Raw genomic sequence first — 23141 nt, forward strand, 5'->3', positions numbered from 1 at the left:
TGACGTACAGTAATGGGGATTCCTGCAATGTTCTGGCAAACATATACAATGGTTAAAGATTTCTGCAATCTTGCGGAAAACATTCTTTATTATTTTAAACTTTCTGGCAATCTTACGGCAAACATTGATGTTTCTGCAAACTTGCCGCAAGCTTGTAGAAAAAAGCTGTAATGTTTGCCAGAAGTTTGCAGTTAGTTGCAAACATCTGCAATCACTATTTTCTGTGTTCCTGCAAACTTTTTGTTTGCCGCAAGCTTGCGGCAAACAATTCAGTTCAATAAGGGTTATTTCCCTTTACAAATTTCACACGAGAGATATGTTGATAAAAAATCATACATTATAAGTCATATAGGCCTACAGTCTTTTCATATGAAGTCCTTGGTCAATTTGAAAGAAATGGAGGTCAAAGTCAAAGGTTATGTTTATTCAAAAGAAACCGTAAAAGTTAATGATATGATGCCAACTAATTGATATGCCCCAGTCCCACAAGCCCACGATCGCATTAAGCTCACCGCGATCTCAAATAAAGTCAGTTCGTGGTGAGGTTGCGGTATGAGCGGCATGAAAATGTAAATTGCTACTACGTCCTCATTATGCTTCTACAACAATCCCGCTACGATTACATCACGTTCTAATCGCACTCATTCTGCGACCTCACTACGCTCATCAAGATCTTTCTACGCTTATCACGTTCTCAATACGACCATACCACGAGCTATCTAATTGCAACACCATCTTACCACATTTCTACTGCGATTATAGCACGTTCTTACCACGATTATTCTGCGTTCATACCGCGATTATACTACGTTCTTAGCAATAACATCAACATCCTGTTCCATATCAATACAATTCAATTCCTTCTACTAGTATTTCTGATTAATACGTAGATTTCTCTGAAACAATACAGTCATTCCACCAAAATCTACTAGAATACGGGTGTGGTGGTAGGGGTTGATGTAGAGGCAGAGTGAGCTCTGATAGTAACGAATCCTGATGCAGCCGAGATGTCGGACCGACCAATCCATCCTTAATTACATCCTATTGCTGGTCCATGAAGCTCAAATGACGATATTTTAGTGAACGATAGCAGAGTTGACACAGATTTATCATTATTTATAGAAGTTGTGGTATGAGTGCCAATGAGACAACTCTCCATCCAAGCAACAATTTATGAAAGTAAGCCATTATAAGTCAAGGTACGGCCTTCAACACGGAGCCTTGGCTCACACCGAACAGCAAGCTATAAAGGGGCCCAAATATACTATAGTAAAACTATTCAAACGGGAAAACCAACGGTCTAATCTATATAAAAACGAGAAGCATGGTTGAGCCGTTAGAGAAAATGGACAAGAAGTTCTAATCACATACAGACAAACAATACCTGGAGAGATTTAATATATTTTATGTGAAAATGACAATGAGAATGATGGTCGTAGTATGAACGTAGTCAGGTCGTCAGAAGAGCGTGATGAGGACGGCATGGACGGGCTAGAATCGTACTATGGTCTTGAACAGAGTGGTGTAAACGTGGTATAGTCGTAGTGGAAGCGTAGTTGGATGGCGATGAGAACGTGATGGTCGCTGTGAGGTAGTAATAACGTGTTAATACCCCAGTCACACTAGGCCACGATCGCACTACGATCTGTGAAAAAAATGCGAATTTTGATGATCGAGGTACGATCGTGTAGGTCGCAGTAAGGTCGTACCACGGTCGTGGTGAGGTCTTCAAGATCGTGAAGAGCGTGACCAACTTTGAACATGTTCAAAACAATCGTGGTGCGGTCGTGGCGAAATTAGGTCGTAGTAGATGCGTAGTGAGAGCGCACTAAGATCGTAGTAAGATCGCAAAGGTCGTTGTACAATCGTAGCGAGAGCGTAGCGAAAGAGTGATTCTATTCGGAGAGATTGCGCTACGTTCTCACAGCGACGTTATCACGACCTTACTATGACCATCACGTTCTCATCGCGACCCAACTACGCTTCCACTACGACTTTACCACGCTGTTCACGACCATAGTACGATTCTAGCACACCCTTGCCGTCCTCATCACGCTCTTCTCACGACCTTACTACGTTCACACTACAACCATCATTTTTATTGTCATTTTCACATAAAATATATATAAAAAAAAACTCCCTAGATTTTGTTTGTCTGAATGTATTTATCCATTTGCTCTAACAGCTCAACCATGCTTCTCGTTTTTATATAGATTAGACCGTTGGTTTTTCCCGTTTAAATGGTTTAACATTAGTATGTTTTTGGGCCCTTTATAGCGTGCTGTTCGGTGTGAGCCAAGGCTCCGTATTGAAGGCCGTACCTTGGTCTATAATGGTTTACTTTTATAGATTTTTACGTTGATGGAGAGCTGTCTCATTGGCACTCATACCACATCGTCCTATATATATTGACACATCTGTGTCATCTCTGCTATCGTTCACTAAAATATCGTCATTTGAGCTTTATGGACCAGCAATAGGTTGTAATTTAGGTTTGATTGGTCGTTCCGACATCTCTTGATGACAAGTTTTATACTACTTATGTGTATAGTATCAGTTTAATTAGGTCTGGAGCTGGCATGTCAGTTGACTGCTAGTAGTTTGTTGTTATTTATGTATTATTGTCATTTTGTTTATTTTCTTTAGTCACATCTTCTGACTTCTGACATCAGACTCGGACTTCTCTTGAACTGAATTTTAATGTGCTTATTGTTATGCGTTTACTTTTCTTCATTGGCTAGAGGTATAGGGAGAGAGTTGAGATCTCACAAACATGTTTAACCCCACTAATTTTGCGTCTGTCCCAAGTCAGGAGCCTTTGTTAGTCTTGTATTATTTTTAATTTTAGTTTCTTGTGTACTATTTGGAGTTTAGTATGGCGTTCATACTTTGCTCCCTCTGCCTCTACATCAACCCCTACCACCACGCCCACGTGTTCTAGTAGATTTCGGTGGCATGACTGTATTGTTTCCGAGAAATATTCGTTTGAATCGGAAATAGAAGTAATGGAACTATATTGATATGAAACACGATATTGACGGTATTGCTGAGAACGTAGTAAGATCGCGGTATGAACGTAGTACAATCGTGGTAAGAACGTGCTATAATCGCAAAAAGATCGTGTTGCAATCGGATAACTCGTGGTATGGTCGTAGTGAGAACGTGAAGAGCGTAGAAAGATCTTTACTAGCGTAGTGAGGTCGCAGAATAAGCGCGGTTTGAACGTGGTTCAGTCGTAGCGGGATCGTTGTAGAAGCGTAATTAGGACGTAGTAGCATCGTGAAAGCAACGAAAATTAACATTTTTATGCCGCTCATACCGCGACCTCACCACGATCTAAATTTGTTTTAGATCGCCGTGAGCGTGGTACGATCGTGGTCTAGTGGGACTGGGGCTTAACACAACATGTTAAGCGTTGGCCACGGTCATCACGATCTTGAAGACCTCACCACGACCGTGATACAATCTTACTGCTATCTACACGATCGTACTGCGATCGTCAAAATTTGCATTTTTTTCACAGATCGTAGTGCGATCGTGGTCTAGTGGGACTGTGGTGTTACAACTGTGTGAGGATAATTGTATATTTTCATTATTTTTTTTAAGGACACAATTTGTTTGAAAAAAGTCCACCTAGGCATGGTTCGACATAGAGTTACCCAGAATATGTGCAAGCACAGACGTGTGTATATTGTACCTTCATTTGACATTTATATGATTAAATTCACAGTCATCTACATAATGTGTCGTAAACTTCTAAATATATGATGGAGAGAATATGATGGAGGTCTTTTCTGATACTTATGATTTTATAAAACTTTATTAGATATGTCTTTTTGTATTCCTGAAATCCCTGTTAACGTTTGAAAGTGTCATGCATTTATAAACCTTCTTTTATTTCTGATTACTATTTACAATACTCTCTAGTGTGATCAATCAAATATATTTGGCCTTACAAAATCAGTTAATTGTATAATTTCAAGTCATCTTAAATAGAATTCTATTTTGAGATGGTGAAAATATGCAATTTTGTACATATAAAGAGTTTTCTCATTGGCAATCAGACCACATTTTCTTTTTTATATCGCTAAATGAATAAATTTGATTTATGACACATATTAGACACATTCGTGATAAATATTTGTATTGACCATGTACTGGGACTTGTTCATATTATATAAAAATTAGCCATCTACAGATTGTACGTCTAAAAATCTGGTAAAGAGTTACGCAAGATGGGGATCTTGTCTAAAACTTAATATGTTTATTCTACCTAATTGAATTTATCTTGTTGATTTCCTAAAAAATCTATATTTACTTTTGAAAAGTGTCATACATTTATAAACCTTCGTGTACTTCTGATTATTATTTAGAATACACTCAAGAGTGCACAGTCATATACATTAATTAAGTATCTTTTATTCCAATTTTAAGTTAAACGTCTGTTATAGGCGAGTGACTTTAACCATAAAATTAAATTTTTAATGCACCTACCTAACACACGGCTAAATTATATATCATTTGAAAGCTACACATCTGTACTATCTGTTTTGCCCGGTCGTAAAAAAATCGTACGGTGCAATTTCCGTCAAATCAAGATCAAAGGCCAAGGACGAATAAGTGCATATTTTTTAGAATTCAGCCTGATTGCATAATATGACTTTTATATACTAAATTCACATATGCAAACAATTTAAACTTTTAGCAGCGAGATTAGCAGTCATTATTCAAATGCATTTTTTAATATTTAAAGCGTGTTTTTGACAGAGAGCACATGTTTTTCTGAAATTCGAGTAAAAGTTGACAAAATGTGTGAAAACCCAAATTTTTCTTTCTGGTGCAAATGCTAATCAATTAAAACCAAGTAAAACCCTGTAATGACTATCAAAGAAGTTTTTGACATCATAAAGTTTCCTAAAATTATGCTTACTTCTAATCAAAGAGCAAATCATAACAAATCATACAGTTGCCCAAAATACCGCCATCTGCGAAAAAACAGCTTTTAAGCATTTTTTTTCTATTTAAATATTGTATGTGGTCAATATAAGATTTAATAAACAAATTCTTAAGAATCTGAAAAATTTAAAGTAAAAACATATGTGCGCGAATCATCTTATTGCTTGAAATAAAGGGGGTGAAACTAAGAGATTGCAATCTGCATTGTAACTACCAGACTGAAATAAACATATTTTGACTTTTCTAGTTGTTTGATTTGTAGCTTCATTATAAATATTGATGTAGTGAAAAGACCTTTTATTTATTAAATGTGAATTGAAAATTTAGACCAAAATCAATAGATATAAATTGATGAAAATTGATATTTCAAAGAATTTCAAAAACTAGTAAACACATTATAAAACTTGACTTCTACTATTAAATTGCGTTGTTCATTGTTCATTGTTTACTTGCATTAATTCATCAAATAAGAATAATTTTGAAGAAAAAAATATCCATTAATACGCAACGATTCTAGTTATAACTAGACTTCCTGAATAGCTTGAATGACTAGTTCATTTTTCATACGAGGATGACTTCATGTAAGAGTTTCTGATGACGACTGAAAAGAAGCTATCATTATCTTGAAACTTCACTTTCCATTATATAGATGATGCCATCTCACTGAATAGTGCAAAATTTGTGACAATGTTGGACTCGTATTTTCCATTGAAATTGAAAATAAAAGACAGATATAGTTTACTCTATCACGTATCTTGGATGAGGGTTGATTGAGAACAAGTTTTACGACAAAAGAGATGAGCATAAAACAACCCATAAAAACACCCCTTACTACCAAATTATAAACTTTTCATTTCTATGTAACAACATTATAGCAACGCCTGCATATCTATACTACTAACGACTAAAGGAGGAGACTTTCTTAATAATTTTGAAACCCACCTTACAATTGTTACATCTTTTCAATAAAAAAAGGTTTTTTCGATTTCATTGAGCCTCAACTCCTCTGAAATAAAGGCAACTATAGTATACCGCTATTCAATAGTCATCAATCGATTTTCTAGTAACTGAAATAAATCCGGGTCACAAAGCAAAAACTAGGAAAACGCATCAACTATAAGAGGAACACAACAATATAACAGAAACACAGAACTGCTACAAAAACAAACGCCAACATACAAAGAAACAGATTACTCGATACCAACTGCCATATGCCTGACTTGGTACAGGACATTTGAAGAAAAATGGTGGTTTAAACATGTTTTAAACCAGAGTTCAAATGCAAAGTTGAAATCGTCCGTTTGAAAATTTCATGGACGTCACTACGAGTTGGTTGACAATTGAGATATCTGTTTCGCCAGATGACGACTGATAAGTTCCATCGAAGTTACCAAATTGCCGTCATTTCTGTCGTGAATGTCACCAACCGAATAAGGCTTGGCACCGAGTTAGGAAATACATGAGCCACAAGACGGGTAAAAGAGAGCCGTGGTGTAGTGGTTAGTGCATCGGACTACTAACACAAAGGTTCCTGGTTCGATTCCCGTTCCGTGATGAAAATTTCAGGGACTGAATTTTCGGCTCTTCCTTGACAACATTTGTGAGTATGGTCTTGAGGAAACGATAAAAGTCCGTCGGAAGGGAACGATAAATGGCTGACCCGTGTTAAGAGAGAGCCATATCTCTTGCACGTTAAACACACCTTTGTAGATTTCGAAAAAGAGCAAGCTAATGCCGCTACAAGGCAGCACTCGCACCCGCAAAGTGGAAAGCGATTAATATTAAGTTTCAAAACTTGTTTCCCAATCCACTATAAATAAATATGTTTAAACTAAGACGGGTGTCACATGTGGAACATGATCTGCCTACCCTTTGGGAGCCCCTGAGTTCACTCAAATTTTTTTTTTGGGGGTTTGTGTTACTCAATCTGTAGTTTTATATGTTGTTTTTTGTATACTGTTGCTTGTCTTGTTCGTTTTTTGCCCGGCTTTGTCAGTTCGTTTTTAATTATGAGTTTGATGTCCCTTTGATATATTTCGTCAATGTTCCAGTAGTAAAAGGTTTTAAATTATAGATCAGTGTAGCTAAATGTATCATGATAACCGTTTGGTTCTATATATTATATATCACCGTGAGCAAATTAAGTTATTTTCGCGGATATTTGTCTTATTGCGTTAATCTGCTCACTTTACTTTGAGGTGATTTTTTGGCCGATTTTCATTACTGCAAGTTAATGTCTTTAAAGTAAAATAATACCAAAGGGACAATAAACATCACAAACCATGAATCAAATAAAGTTAAATAAAACCATGAACAAAATAAAATTAAAGTCCAAGAGACGAACAACAGTCCAAAAAACACAGCATACCATGAAAACGAACAATCCTAAAACAGCGAATGATCTTATGAGGTCAGGAAGGGTATTTGAATTTTTCATTTTGTTATTTCACAACTGCTTGTAGTGTTTTACATACACAATGACTTGCATTTGTATTTTTAAAGCTGATGTAGAAAATACTCAAAGCATCTTTTATTCAAATAATTAAAGCGATTAAACTTCTAAACACATTTAATATGACTTACTATAACACAATTTTACACTAAATAAGAAGCAGCCGCATTTTATTTAGTTCGTTTACATCCCGCTTTAGACAACCAAGTGTTTCTAAACAAGGTTACTTATGTCAATGTTGCCTACGATTAAGTCGCAAAGTAATGTTTGCATTTAAACCTGATAACAAAAAGTAAAAAAGTTTGACTTCGTAAAAAACATATTTTAACCTCAATTACCCTGCATATATTCTTTTCTTACTTTAAATACGCCTTCTTTTATTATAGAAAATCATTCTCCTCCCTGATATTCACAATTAGCGATGTGTTATTTTAACATAGATTAACAAAATGATCGCTATTTGCAGATGGCAGATTTTTGGGCAACTGCAAACACTTCAATAGAAGGCTGTTCCATGAACAATAATTAATAATTGCATCTTAAAATTACAAAACAAATATTCCTTGACCTAAAACATATACATTTATTTAGTTTTTTAGCATACAAATATCGATTCCCCAAGATATATTTTGCTTTTTGAATAATTTTTCATTTTTTTAGGATTTGTGATAAATTTCAATTTTCGGGAAATTTCGCGCATCGGATCTCTTATTTTTTGTTTGACTTGGAAATTATGTATCATGTTCCATAAAGTTCATATGATCTTTTGAAAAATTTTATGGTACAAGAATTAGAAAATGGCGTTTTATTTAGTAATCGCAAAAATTGGAATGTTTTTTCATGACCTTTGACCTTGATTTAACAAAAATTGCACCGTACGATTTTTTTACGACCGGGCAAAACAAAAAGTACAGATTAACAGCTTTTGAATGATATATTATACAGCCGTGTGTTAGGTGGTCGCATTAAAGTCGTTAATTAAGCATCTTTTTGAAATAAGTCACACGCCTATTAGTTGTATATTTTCCAGTCATCTCATGATTACATTTCATGAGGCTTTAAGTTCTAGGCAATTATTTTATGAGGATGAAATATCTACCATTATCATGTTCCGTGTGGAACAAATATATTCAGTACTCACATTGATATAGTTTTATCTACAATTTGGCATGTTTGAACGTGCCTTTCTTCATCATTTGATTGTAAACGACAAAATCTAGCATATGGACATTGATTGATTTTTCAGTGTAAAACAAATATATTCAATACACGATTAATACATATAACTCAAATACAGTTTGAAAAAAAACGAACATGCCTTTCTCTAGACACTTCAAAAGTCCAGAAGTCTTTAGTAAGTACCTAGATTCAAGATAATGCTCTCAGCTATTTGTATCATTACTTGATTATAATCGACATATGTCTCGACAGTATTAACATGATCTAAAAGTTTCTCGACACTTTCTCGACAGTCTGAAAAGTATCTTCATTAGTCTCGACCAACTCTCTATTGTCTTAAGTTTGTTTCGATATGTTTACATATTCTTGACATATTTCATGCTATCCTGATATGTCTCGACACATTCTAGAAGTCTTAAATTGTTTATACAAACAAGGAAAAAAGGGTATTTTTTTTTAACCGTATTCAGAATGTTTAGAATATATCTAGTAATTTTTATACAAATTTATAATAAATCAGAATTAAGAAAAAAATGAGTGATTGTTTATACAAACAAGGGAAAAACAGGCATTTTCAGCTTTTAGAGTTGTGTAGTGTGATTAAATTGTAATCGATAATAGACCACACAAACATTGATTGTTGAGCACGATAAAACATATATTTAAACATTCACTACCTTTAAATGAAAAGATATATAAACTTGAGATTTAAAGGTTTGTATTATCATGTAAAGAATGTAGGTATATATATATATAGATAGATATAGATATATAGATACGTATGTATTATTCATGCATGTCATTGCGCGACAGATTAAATTTCTGTCTTTTTATCTTGTTTATATTTTGTCGTATCAATTTTGCACTTTTTGCACTCAATGCATAGTACAAATTAGTGATCTCTATTTTATTATCTGGTCTTATTTCTTAAATTTTGATGACCATGATCAAGCATTGCTGGGTTTATGTGTTCAGTGAAGAAGATTTGATGATGATGCATTTTCGCAAGTTAGTAATGTTCGAAAAAGATTTCAGAGGTAAACAAGCCACTGCATGATGAGTGTTATGTAGACAAAACGCGAGTCTGTCGTAATTAAATAATAAGCCTGGTACCTTTGATAACGAATAAAGGTGCATATTATCATAAATATTATACAATGTAGGTATATGAATATATAACAATTCGTCTAAATGTTAGATCTGTAAATGTGTTGTTCTTCCCTTGCCGGGATTTGCACTCATGCTACTGAGATATTGTGACTCTTAATCGCCTTGCAATATGTCCGGCGCTCTAGACCACTTGACCACCTTGGCTCGATAAAAATCAAGCATTCGGTGGACCGGTGCTATACCTTTTCTCGTCAGTTTTTATCTAGCGTCGGAAGACACTTATTTGATATATAAGGCATGAGGATGGAATATTACAGATCAGCTGAATTATATCTATCATATAGAGGATCTTACAAATTAATGTAGGATACAGTCACAGAAATAATTATATTATAAGAACGTCTGAACCAATGACAACTCTACGACAGATGTTATCCATGGGATCCCCGTTGATGGGGAAACACAGCTGAAAACACATTTTGTTTATATAATTCGTCTAAATAACAACTAAACACTGTTAAATTTAAAATGCGGAGCAAATTTTTGTTCTTCTCTGGCCTGAATTCCAACTCATGCTACTGAGGTATCGTGGCTACCGCGAAATCGCCTTGCACTATACCCGGCGCGCTAGACCACTCTCTATACATTGATGTATGCATAATGTATGCATAATGTATGCATCATTGCATGACAGATTAGCTTCTTCTGTCTGTTTATCTTGTTTTCCTGTGGAAATACGTAGCAATTTTGCACTCAATGGATACCATAGTACAAATCAGTAATCTCTATTTTATTTTCTTGTCTTAAAATAATTCTTAATTTTGATCAACATGATCAAGCATAGTTGGTTTATGTGTTCAGTGAAGATTTGAACCTAATGCAAAATTCTGAATTGTAAATAAACTCATCATAGATACCAGGACTAAATTTTGTATATACGCCAGACGCGCGTTTCGTCTACAAAAGACTCATCAGTGACGCTCGAATCCAAAAAAGCTAAAAGACCAAATAAAGTACGAAGTTGAAGAGCATTGAGGACCAAAATTTCTAAAAGTTTTGCCAAATACAACTTAAGTTATCTATACCTGAGGTAGAAAAGCCTTAGTATTTCAAAAATTCAAAATTTTGTGAACAGTAAATTTATAATATAACCATATCAATGATAATTCATGTAAACGTATCATATGACACTACACTGATTTTTGTTTTGCCTGTGACAAAAGTCTAAGTAATAGTCATTTCATTGATCAGTGATCAAAGTAAAAGTTACATGATTATGTAGGTTTCTATGATAGTACATGTATTAGAAACAATACAAATGTAACAAAGAAACAGGTGGGTAACAATCGTTGCCGAATAGTTGTTCTGCACGAGTAGCTATATACGGTCAGGTGAATGTTTGCAGCCATTAAACCAGGTTCAATCCACAATTTTTTTCTTCTTAAAATGTCCTTTACCAAGTGAGGAATATGGTAGTTATTCTCAACAGCTTCGTTCCAGTGTTACAGTATGTTGGGGTTTGTTTTTATTGCACTTCGGTGTTCCTGTTTTCATATCTGTTTTCATCTGATAGTTGACGTGTTCCTCGGTTTTGGTTTGTAACCCCGATTAGTTTTCTCTCAATCGATTTATGACTTTTGAACACCTCCTATACTACTGTTGCCTTCATAATTGTCATGTATACATACCCGTAGCCAGGGGGGGTTCGGGGGGTTCGGACGAACCCCCCCTTGAAATCAAATAAGCACTGTTAAAGTCAACGTTTTGTTCAAATTGTGACTGTTAAAGTCGAGTTCATGAGTCCAACGAACCCCCCCTTGGAAATTCCTGGCTACGGGCCTGGTATAGAACTAGTAAGTGGTTATACCTACGACATCCTGGTACTCGGTCAATTATGATCAATTATGAGCAACGTAAAGAAGTAACTTCAACCATTTAATCGGTGGGATTGAGGGGAAATTTACTATTTTCATATGAGTTTGTCGTGTAAAGAAAATATGAAGCAGTATATTTTCCCGAAGAATTGTACCGATTAAATGTTTGATGTTACTTCTGTACGTTGTTCTTAATTGACCGAGTACCAGAATGTCGTAGGTAGCCTGTCGAAAATTATAAAAACCGAAGTCAAAAGTCGGTAATTAATATGAAAAATATCTCTGGAACTGCGCAAGATAAATTCATAATTAAAACGGATTTTAAAAGCTCATATAATCATGATAATAGTCTCTAAGATGAAATAAAAAGAAAATGTATTTAGATATGCATAATTACCGAAAAGGTGATCGGTATATATAGAGTATTCATTAGTTTATTATGGGAATGGATCAATGTGGGTCGGATCGGCGTGGGCCGGATCGACTTGGGCCAGATTGACTTTGGGCCGGATCGACTTGGGGCCGGATAGGTTTGGGACCGGAACGGCCGGATACCGATCTCTACTGCTTGTGAGTCAACGGAGATATCGTAGATCAGCAGAATATAATGCTTACATTGGCCTGTACCGATACAGGCTCCAATGTCCTTGTATACGCCATAACTCATGGTTGTGCTCTTCATTAAAGGAGGCACAAAGACCAGATATATGTATAAACTGGTCCGCCGTTCTATCTATAGCTTCGCACCGAAGGAACGGGTTGGAGCTATTGTCACAATAATTGGCATTAATTGGACGAGTCTTACAAATTCAACGATTCGCTAATAAAATTAGCCAATTAAAGTGATAGGAAATTGACCTCAAATGTTGATACTGCGATGCCGCAAAATAAACAAGTATCTGTTAATTAACCCCATGGTAGTAGCGCAGATAAATGACCATGCAACGAGCGTGTTAACGTTGTACATGTTCTTGACAAACTGAGGGTAATAAATGTGCTAATTTTTCTTTGATTTGCTATCAGTATAATACATAATAAAACATAGCCCATGATGTACTAGTCTCGTCGAATTATTTAATATCGTGGTCAGAATTTAGGCCATACCTGTTGTCAGTGTAACGATAAGTGAACACAACAGGGGTCCAGTTTAATATATGTATAACGACTCTGGGATGCGCTCGGTTGGCGAGTTCCAGACGATCGGAATGCACGGAATAAACCGGAAGTTCAATAAAACAAGACAGAACTGTCTTCTGAACGAGTTCCAAGTGTGCCGAAAAATAGTAGGTGCTGACAGAATTCACAATGGCGGAGAAGGGAACTGAAAGATGAAGATACAATAATCTTTAGCTTTCAGTGAAATAAAAACTACAAATTAATAATCTGTTCAATCAAGGATTTGTATAGTAAGTATAGTTATAAATTTAGTAAAATAAAATAAAAGATTCAACGAAAACAATAAAAAAAAACGCAATCATCAATACCGACTTGTTCACTTCATTTTTTTTTTTTTTATTTATATAAATATTATACTTGCAGGCCGAGTTTATTATGATCCGACTTTTCGATATGCCGAGTTTGTTCCTTTAGACCAAGTTTACCAGCAGTGAGATACATCAGGTTCCAATTCGTTCGTTAAAAAAAATTGTACTCAATTGAGGTTGTCCCAACGTGGACGGAAAAAGAATACCAGAAGAAGAAGAAGATTGACTTCCGGATTCAGAACAGACGGGACCTGTTCAGAACACGCCAACCGAGCACACCCTGGGTCTAAAAGGATGTTTACCCCACTGTTCGTTTCCCGCTGTTAGAAATATTACCTATAAATCATGACTATAACATGATAGATAAATCTGTTTTTCGAAAATGAAGAGCTACCTGGAATTTGCTTTGGTATGGACAATGAACAATGTTCTTTTTTAAAAATTCAAAAGCATGCGCCATTTTTTTTGAAAAAGTTATGAGGTAAATTGTTTAACCCTATATTTCCCGTGTTTGTTTAAAGAATATGAACTTTTTGGATCGAAGATCAACTGGATATTGTTCCAAATACTGCTGCCAGGCACATGTATTATCTATATGTTGGCCGGTAAATACTTTTCTTTTTTTTTTGCAGTTCATTTGACATGTTTAAAGGACGAATTTACAATACAAACGAAATACCAGACTTGACTGTATTTCCACAGTAGCCTCAAATTGGTCTTTTGCTATTAACCAGACAAACAACTGAAACTGATATTTTTTCTTACTTATAGTATTAGTCCATGTATGTAGTTTAAGCCATTAAATATATTCATAGACTTATTACTATTTAAATTATAATTCACTCTGACATGTCTGATGTAACCAAATTAAATCAAATATGATATCTTTTATTTTAACCTTTAAAATAAGTTAATACACATACTTTCTATACTTTTCTTAATTATAGAAAGTCCCTTGTTAATTACAATTACTGTATACATATAATTTCCAGTCATCATAGATCATCATATGATCATGATGATTAAATTTTATGAGGCTTTATGCTTCAGGAAATTATTTTATAAGAAAGAAATATCTACCATGTTGTTCATTTTCATGCTTGTGGAACAAATGTATTCAGTATTCACATTGACACTTTTGTTTAAACTACAGTTGAGCATGTATGAACATGCTTTTTCTTCATTTGTTCTTGATTTAATTGTTAACGATAATTGAGCAAAATCACATTCATTGATTGTTCAGTGTGAAACGAAGATTATTTAGAACACATATTGATACTTTTAACTAGCATGACTAGGGTACAGTTTGGCATGTTTAAACATGATTATTTCTTGTTTTAATTTTTATTTAAAATTGATTATCATGATGATATCTAGAGCAAAAAAAATTCATTGATTGTCGATAAAACATGCATATACACATGGTCTACCTTTGAATTAATAGATATTATATAAATAAACTTGAGATTTAAAGGTTTGATAATAATAATGAATACAATGTAGGTCTATAAATATGTATATATGTTTTATTTACGTATGACGACATTGCATGATCTAGTACTAGTCCTATAAATAGCTTTATCTGTCTGTTTACATACGTGTATGATATCATGTTTATCTGCGGAAATGCATATTAATTTTCCACGCCATGGATGTCAAGTACAGATCAGTGCACTTTATTTTCACAATTAAGCTTTATTTATTAATTTTGATCTATCTGATCAAGCATAGCACTGTGTTAATGTGATCACTGAAGATTTAAAGATGATGCAAAATTCTGAATTGAAGGCTTATTATAAATATCATGAAACTATTAGGATTTTTGTTTTTCTTGTGAACTCATGTCATGGATCAGTGATCAAGGTTTAAGAACTTACATGATAAGGTACATTTTAAAGATACTGTAGGCAAAAGGTCAGCTATATGTGGTATAGGGAATGATTGTAAGGGGTACAAATGTACATGAGAGTCTGGCAGGTTTCATCTGACCTTTAACCTCATTTCATGGTTCATTGGTAAATGTTAAGATTTGTGTTAAGATCAGTTAATATTAAATACTATTTATAAGCAATACAGGACAATAAATGTAGAACAATTCTAAGGGAAAATAAACAGCCTAATTTCATGAATTTAAGCATGTTATGTACAAAATAACATGAAATAATGAATGAACAACAAATATATATGTTTAATAGCAAGCAAGAACAACCACTGAATTACATGTTCCTGACAAGTGAGTGTTCTGATACAGTACCTGTATGATTGATATAATGTCACAAGGTTCTGTCTTTACATATACAAACAATAAAACTTAAAGGTGTACATGTGAGTACTATAAAATTAAAATCACCGGCACTTTAATGCCATTTGAATTGACTTCACTTGATTATTGATACCTAACTCTAGAGACATGAGAGATGTAAAAACACACAGAATTATTACACATCTCAATCACACAACTTAATAAACAATGTTTGCCTTGGTCTCTATATAAATATACACATTAGATGTTTTAAACAGATATGACATCTCCACTCCATCTTTTCTTTTGTCCGTCTGTTCATATGTTCATGCAAACGACCTTCATGGTTAAATTTTTTTTTCAAATCTTTCTTTTCTTAAAAAGAATTATTTTATATTTGATCTGCAGCTTGTATTGATAATGTTGATATTATTAGCAATTTTAGCATTAACCATGTTATCAATTCAGCCAAATCCTGTTTGCTGATTGTTTAACATTTTACAACACTCAAAGAACAAGGAAAAAAGTCGGCATTCTGCATACAGTGGGGAATGATCAATTATGTTTGGGTATACATGCATATGTTTCCTCAATGAATTGCATACATGACCCTGGTTTAGACCCAGTGTTGGTCTGTCTTTTACCATGTTTACTCAGAATCTGAGTGTTAAAATTTTTGAAAGTCAAAGATTTTGTTTTTGATAAAATTTTCAAAGCATAAAACAAAAACATTCATACATCATGTACAATAAACTTGAATAAAGACTATTGAAGTTTTCATTTTGGTTTTTTTATGAATCTATATATGATTGTTGATTCAGTTAGTAACACTCAGAATCTCAAATCAATCTCTTTGAATTTCTATCATGTCTGTATTGAAACAAAAACTTGTATGTAATCACTATACATGCTTTAAGCATGTTAAGGTTGCAAGAGAAAAATTCATCATTGACATGATTGATGTTTCATTATAGCTTATTTTGACAAAATTGAATCATATCGGCCATATGTTTGCTGCTAAAAGCTAATTATTATTTTACTATTTCACTTGCATTGATGATTGAACAGCAATAAACAGAAAAAAAAAATCATAATTAAAATTGTTTATGTATCTAATAGCTCGAGTGCATCTATAAAACCTACCTATAGTTTTTTTTTAAGTTAAATTTATTCAGATTTGTCCACTTCATATTTATTATATTGTATTAAAAGCACGAATTAAAGTTAAATTGTGAAACTGTATTTTTTTTAATGATAATTGCCCAAAAACCAGGTTAAGAACAAGAGTTAAATTCTAGAAATGTTTGGCTCCTTAGAAGTGAACATCCTTTTAAAGTACATTTGTAGTCCAAATATCTATTTAGTGTGTTGTTTTTTGCATTGAAAACTGTTCATTTTCCTTCAGAAAGCAAAAAAGCATAGGAAAACCCTCTTATTAGGCTACATGTACATGTACATTGTAGCTAGGACACTATGTATTGCAAACAAACAAAAATACTCTATCATACATGTATATGAATTGCTGGTTTAAAAAGGTCTAACTTTTTTGACATGAAAACTTCTATCCTACATGTCCTAATAAATGGTTCAATAATCATGATAATGATCAAATTTTGACCTCAAATAGTTTCTGTCTGTAAACATGATAGAAATAAACATTGTTTAATTTTCCTTTGTTTTAATTTGATGTTCCCTAAATTAGACTGCAAAATTTCAATTACTTTCTTATACAAACATGACAAATACTTCATAGTTTCTTGGAGAATTATTTGAGGGTCATGACTGGCAATTAAGAGAGCAATAGTGAACGGTCACTGCTTTAGTATTAATAGGGTCAATTTGCTGACTCAAAAATAAAATTCGGACAGTCATACTCAGACAATCATAATACATTTCAAAATCACAAAAATATTAACAAAATGTTACAATTTACATTTGACTTTAAAAGTTTAATCATTTACAACTGCAAGTTTGAAAAAGTTACCTTATCAAATGCTTATTGGATAAAATATATGTTTGTTTGTTGTACTCTGTTAACAACATTTCCATAAAAATAAGGATGTGCTATCCCATTAGAAATAAGTTTATACATACTTTTCAAGAACAATATGCCAAACATTTCAGAAATGCAATTTTATTGCGTATAATCATAATGAGGAAATAATTTCAGGAACAGTATTTCACAGCATTTAATATTGTCCTAAATACCTGACAAAGTTTCATAGATCAGGACATAATTTCTTAAAGAAATGAATTATGTTATACTGGACAGTATTTCATCATAAAATATATACATTTTGTACATGTACAGTTTTTGTATGACAGTTTATCTGGCGAACAATATTTCATGAGGACATTATTTTATATACATGTATTAAAGAATTGCCATCACTTGATGTCCTTCCAGGTTCTAAACTTTAAAAGATCTTCTCCTCAGAAATCACTAGTACTTAGAAACGGATCAATTTATATAAAACCTTGGCAGAATGTATAGTATAGAAATGATAGATTTAATGTTTCTTTGCTCCCGCAAATCAAACAACTACCATATGCTAATTATTAAACTTTCATGGTTTAAAGTGCAAGTAATTGTCTAATATCTTGAATCATAAAGTATGGAAATCTGATGGGACAAACAAATTTATAAGAGCTATTGTTTTCTATTGCAGTTTGTAATTCACTATGCTGTGGCAATACAGATATTCAGTAGATGTCCATCAGCTGCTTTGAGAGGATTAATAGCAAATAAGACTTGCCCTAGAGCTCCTAAGCATTATCACTGTCTTGAGATTGTACAATCTAAAGACTTCCTGCAAATATGCATAGAACAAGAACGTATTGTAGAAGGTATAGAAGAAATTAGAACATAAAAAACTTGAAATTTGAAACGAATTTTTCAGAATTGTTTGCAAGAATAATAATTCTCTCAGATGTTTAAAAGAGAAAATAAAGTTTGGAGACTTATTGTTTTTGCTCAGTTCTTATTATTTTTATTCTTCTTTTTTTTCTTCTTTTTCTTCTTTCTCTTTCGCCTTTCTAAAAACGAACTTGTCCGCAGCATTTCTCAAAAACCGCATGTCAGATTTACCTAGGGTTTTATGAAATGTTAGACTATCATGTGTAGGGGAGCCATCCATCTTTCATTTGAGTATTGGGGTCCATTAACATGATCATTGATTAAGGGGTATTTTGAGGGCATAAAGAAGGGAGGGGTTTACTATAGAACCTTAAGGGATATAATTTTTTCAAATTTTCAAATGTCTATAACTTGAAAACTGTAAGTGATAGACACACACAGTCTTCAGAAATGTTTACAGGAGAAAAAAAACAAATCAAATGAAATATAGGGTGCGTCCCTGGGGGGTCATCCCCAACCCCTTCAATTTGATTAATGTGCTATTATCTTGTAAACGGTTGAGATCCCCAACCTGAAACTATACATATTCTTGTATGAGACAATAAGAAGAATTAAATGTAAGATAGAGTGAGTCCCTGGGTGTCATCCCCACCCCCTTCAATTTGAGAATGTGCTATTATAAACGGTCGAGATCCCCACCCCATCTACATGTATATTCTTGTATGGGATAATAAAACAAATGAAATGAAATACAGGGCGAGTCCCTAGGGTCATCCCCGACCCATTCAATTTAAGAATTTGCTTTTAACTTGTTAACGGTACATGTAGGTATCCCCACCCCTAAACCATATATATTCTTGTATGTGACAAAGAAAAAAATCAATTGAAATATAGGGAAAGTCCATGGGGTCACCCCCAACCCCTCATGTTTGAAAACTTGTAAATGGTCGAGATCCCCACCCATAAACCATATACATTCTTACATGGGACAATAAGACAAATCAAATGAAATATAGTTGATCATGAAGTCCCTGGAGTCACCCCCCCTCCTATTTGAAAACTTGTCAATGATTGAGATCCAAACCCCTAAACCATAGATATTCTTGTATGGGACAATTAATCAAATCAAATAAAATACATGTATGGGACCATGTAAAATGGCGAATTATGGGAGCTTTATGCTTGGGAGACTTCGTAACAGCATCCTGTTACAATTACTTCTTGTTACATATATGTACAATACAAATCTTTTTATATGACCACTAAATAATTGTGCTTGTATAATGCTATCATATTATGGTCTTCATTTAGGAGTCAAAAGGGGGCCAAAATCAAGTTTTTATACGACCACAAAAATTGAAAATTTTTTGGTCATATATTGGTATTGGCGTTGTCATGGTTGTCATCGTCGCAGTCGTCATTGTCCGACAAACTTTTGGTTTTCGCACTATAACCTTAGTATAAGTGAATAGAAATCTATGAAATTTAAACACAAGGTTTATGACCATAAAAGGAAGGTTGTGATTGATTTTGGGAGTTGAGGTCCTAACAGTTTAGGAATTAGGGGCCAAAAATGGGCCCAAATAAGCATTATTCTTGGTTTTCGCACAAAACCTTTAGTATAAGTAAATAGAAATCAATGAAATTTAAACACAAGGTTAATGAACACAAAAGGAAGGTTGGGATTGATTTTGGGAGTTGAGGTCCCAACAGATTAGGAATTAGGGGCCAAAAAGGGGCCCAAATAAGCATTTTTTTTGGTTTTCGCACCATACATGCCATAACTTAAATATAACTAAATAGAAATCTATAAAATTTAAACACAAGGTTTATGACCATAAAAGGAAGGTTGGGATTGATTTTTGGAGTTTTGGTCCCACAGTTTAGGAATAAGGGGCCCAAAGGGTCCAAAATTAAACTTTGTTTGATTTCATCAAAAATTGAATAATTGGGGTTCTTTGACATGCCGAAACTAACTGTGTATGTAGATTCTTAATTTTTGGTCCCATTTTCAAATTTGTCTACATAAAGGTCCAAAGGGTCCAAAATTAAACTAAGTTTGATTTTAACAAAAATTGAATTCTTGGGGTTCTTTGATATGCTGAATCTAAACATATGTACTTAGATTTTTTCTTATTGGCCCAGTTTTCAAGTTGGTCCAAATTGGGGTCTAAAATTAAACTTTGGTTGATTTCAACAAAAATTGAATTCTTATTTTTTTTTATATGCTGAATCTAAACATGTACTTAGATTTTTTATTATGGGCTCAGTTTTCAAGTTGGTCTAAATTGTGGTCCAACATTAAACTTTGTTTGATTTCAACAAAAATTGTATACATGGGGTTCTTTGATATATGCTTAATCTAACGATGTATTAAGATTTTTGATGTTTGGCCCCAGTTATCAGATTGGTCCACATTGAGGTCTAAAGGGTCCAAAATGAACTTTATTTGATTTCATCAAAAATTGAATTCTTGGGGTTCTTTGATACATCATATGCTGAATCTAACCATGTATTTAGATTTTGGATATTGGACCATAATAGGTAATTAATGTTCAATTTAAAATTTAAAGTTTTTAAGTTTAAGTTCTTAGACCACATTCATTATGTGTCAGAAACCTATGCTGTATCAAATATTCAATCACAATCAAAATTCGGAGCTGTTTGTTTATTCAGGGTTTTGACTTCTGCAGGAAAATCAGGTTTAATGTCACTCAGACAGCCTATCGTTATGATATAACTCAATTTATGACTTTTAGTCCCTATGTTCTATTTAACATGTTTAAAGCTATGACTAAGTTTCAGAATACTTTTACATGTTTTAATGACAGAAAAAAAACCAGTTGTTTATTTAACTCTAGTTTTATGTCCAACATTGTTTTTACATTGGATTTTATCTGCTAAATAACAGCATACATGTATCTTTGAGACTGCTTTCAAACTCACACAACTGATTTGATGACCATTGATGATATATTTTCTGGGAAAATTTGGATGATTATTATTCACAATAAATTTTTCAGGACATCCTATCAAATCATGAATTCTATCTCAAACTTTTTCAGAATTATCTTTTAAAAGTTCTTTCTCTTTACACAGTGTATGAAAAAAAATAATCAAATTGTAACATTTTTGCCAGATAGATTTACACATTTTCATGTCTTTTATGTTCATATTGAAAGGGATAATACAACGAAGCTATGATTTAGACAGTCACATAAATTCAAATATTGTTTTGTTTCAAACCATACAAACACATGACAAATGCAGGATTTTGAACTTATATTCCATCATTAACATGCAGTTTGGTTCAATTGTACTGTGTAGCTGTTTCTCAGCAGCTTGCTACAGTGACAAATAAGCTGTATAAGTGGCTTTAGTCATTTTGCTACAGGGAAGCAATCTTGTATATTCATTTCAGTAATTTATATTTACTTTTTGGACAGGACAATATCCTGTGTTTCAAGACAGTACAGCAAAATTTACATTTCCAAAGACATGTGTGTCAAGCAGATATCAACCAAGGCCTATGTTTACCTTCAAACCATACAAACACATGACAAATGCAGGATTTTGAACTTATATTCCATCATTAACATGCAGTTTGGTTCAATTGTACTGTGTAGCTGTTTCTCAGCAGCTTACTACAGTGACAAATAACCTGTATAAGTGGCTTTGGTCATTTTGCTACAGGGAAGCAATCTTGTATATACATTTCAGTAATTTATATTTACTTTTTGGACAGGACAATATCCTGTGTTTCAAGACAGTACAGCAAAATTTATATTTCCAAAGACATGTGTGTCAAGCAGATATCAACCAAGGCCTATGTTTACCTATGAAAGAAATGAATGTTGGTATGAAAAGTCATCTTGTATGCAGGAAGGACAGATTATTTTCAGTAATGGATCTGCTATTAATGACAGAACTTGTCGTTGTGATTATACAAAAGGCTATGCATTTATTTCAACACCAGTTAACAAATGTTACTGTATTCCATCAAAAGAAGATTGTTCCTGCTACAAAAAAGAATGCTTAAAAAACAGTGAAGTTTTAAATGCAGGTAGGTATTCATGGTATTTGCGAGATATATAAGTCTGAAAATTACACCCAACAGTGTTAGAATTAGATTTTTCTGCTGAAAAATGTTTGTCCGTCCCTCAGCGGGATTCGAAATTCACACCTTTAACCACTTGACCATATCTGCTATATTAAAATATAACTTCAATAGTCGTAGTGTTGCCTTGTCACGGAAGGCGAATCTAGAGATAGACATAAGATATGTGTTTAAGTGTGTGTAGATGTTATATTATAGTGACCAGGTGGAATAAGGCTCAGATAAATTGAATGCAGAACGTTCATATATTTTAATAAATAAAACATAAAATAGAAGGCAACGACAGATCTGAAATATACAGATAGTGACAAATAAATACAACTTTACATATAAATGCATATGAATATATCATTTTGTAGCAAATAATGTATATTATAATGTTTAATTACACAATTGCAAATAATTAATAAAACAAAAAACAGTTAAATGACAACTCTGAATGTAAACAATTTGTTAATCAATGCTAATGAAAACTGTTCACTAAAGTAAGTTGACCATACTACTATATAAAATACTATACGACATTGAAAGTTAATTGCAGGTAAATAAGAAAGTATAAAGTTTGAAATCCAATTAGCAAAGTAAATGAAACTAAATAAAATATTAAAGTCAAAAACATTTAACCATAAACTAATTTGAAAAACCCTTTTATGTAAATACCTTATAATGCTGGCTACGGCTCTTAATGATGTTTCTGGTGTTTCTTATTCGGCATTGACAATATAGTTAAAAAGTACAATATATATAGTCAATAGGTGAACTGTTAAACTAGATAGAACCAGATAAAACAACTATTAAGTAAGGTAGTTTGTCCAATAGCCAGTGGTGAGTAAATATCAAAAAGCCCAAATAGAGTGTTTTGGATTCATT

At 33.4% G+C, this 23141-nt stretch overlaps 1 long non-coding RNA gene across 2 annotated transcripts; it reads left to right on the plus strand.

Moving 5' to 3' along the window:
• Positions 1 to 13340: 13340 nt before the first annotated feature.
• LOC143066392 (uncharacterized) lies at positions 13341 to 22197 on the plus strand. 2 transcript variants are annotated; one of them, XR_012975593.1, is made up of 3 exons: positions 13341 to 13464; positions 17967 to 18144; positions 21900 to 22197. It is a non-coding gene; the product is annotated as an uncharacterized LOC143066392 (long non-coding RNA). The 2 variants fall into 2 exon arrangements; XR_012975594.1 differs by lacking the exon at positions 21900 to 22197 and adding an exon at positions 21601 to 21675.
• The last annotated feature ends 944 nt before the right edge of the window (positions 22198 to 23141 follow it).

Source organism: Mytilus galloprovincialis, chromosome 3 (genome assembly GCF_965363235.1).
Source record: "Mytilus galloprovincialis chromosome 3, xbMytGall1.hap1.1, whole genome shotgun sequence".
NCBI classification, from domain to species: Eukaryota; Metazoa; Mollusca; class Bivalvia; order Mytilida; family Mytilidae; genus Mytilus; species Mytilus galloprovincialis.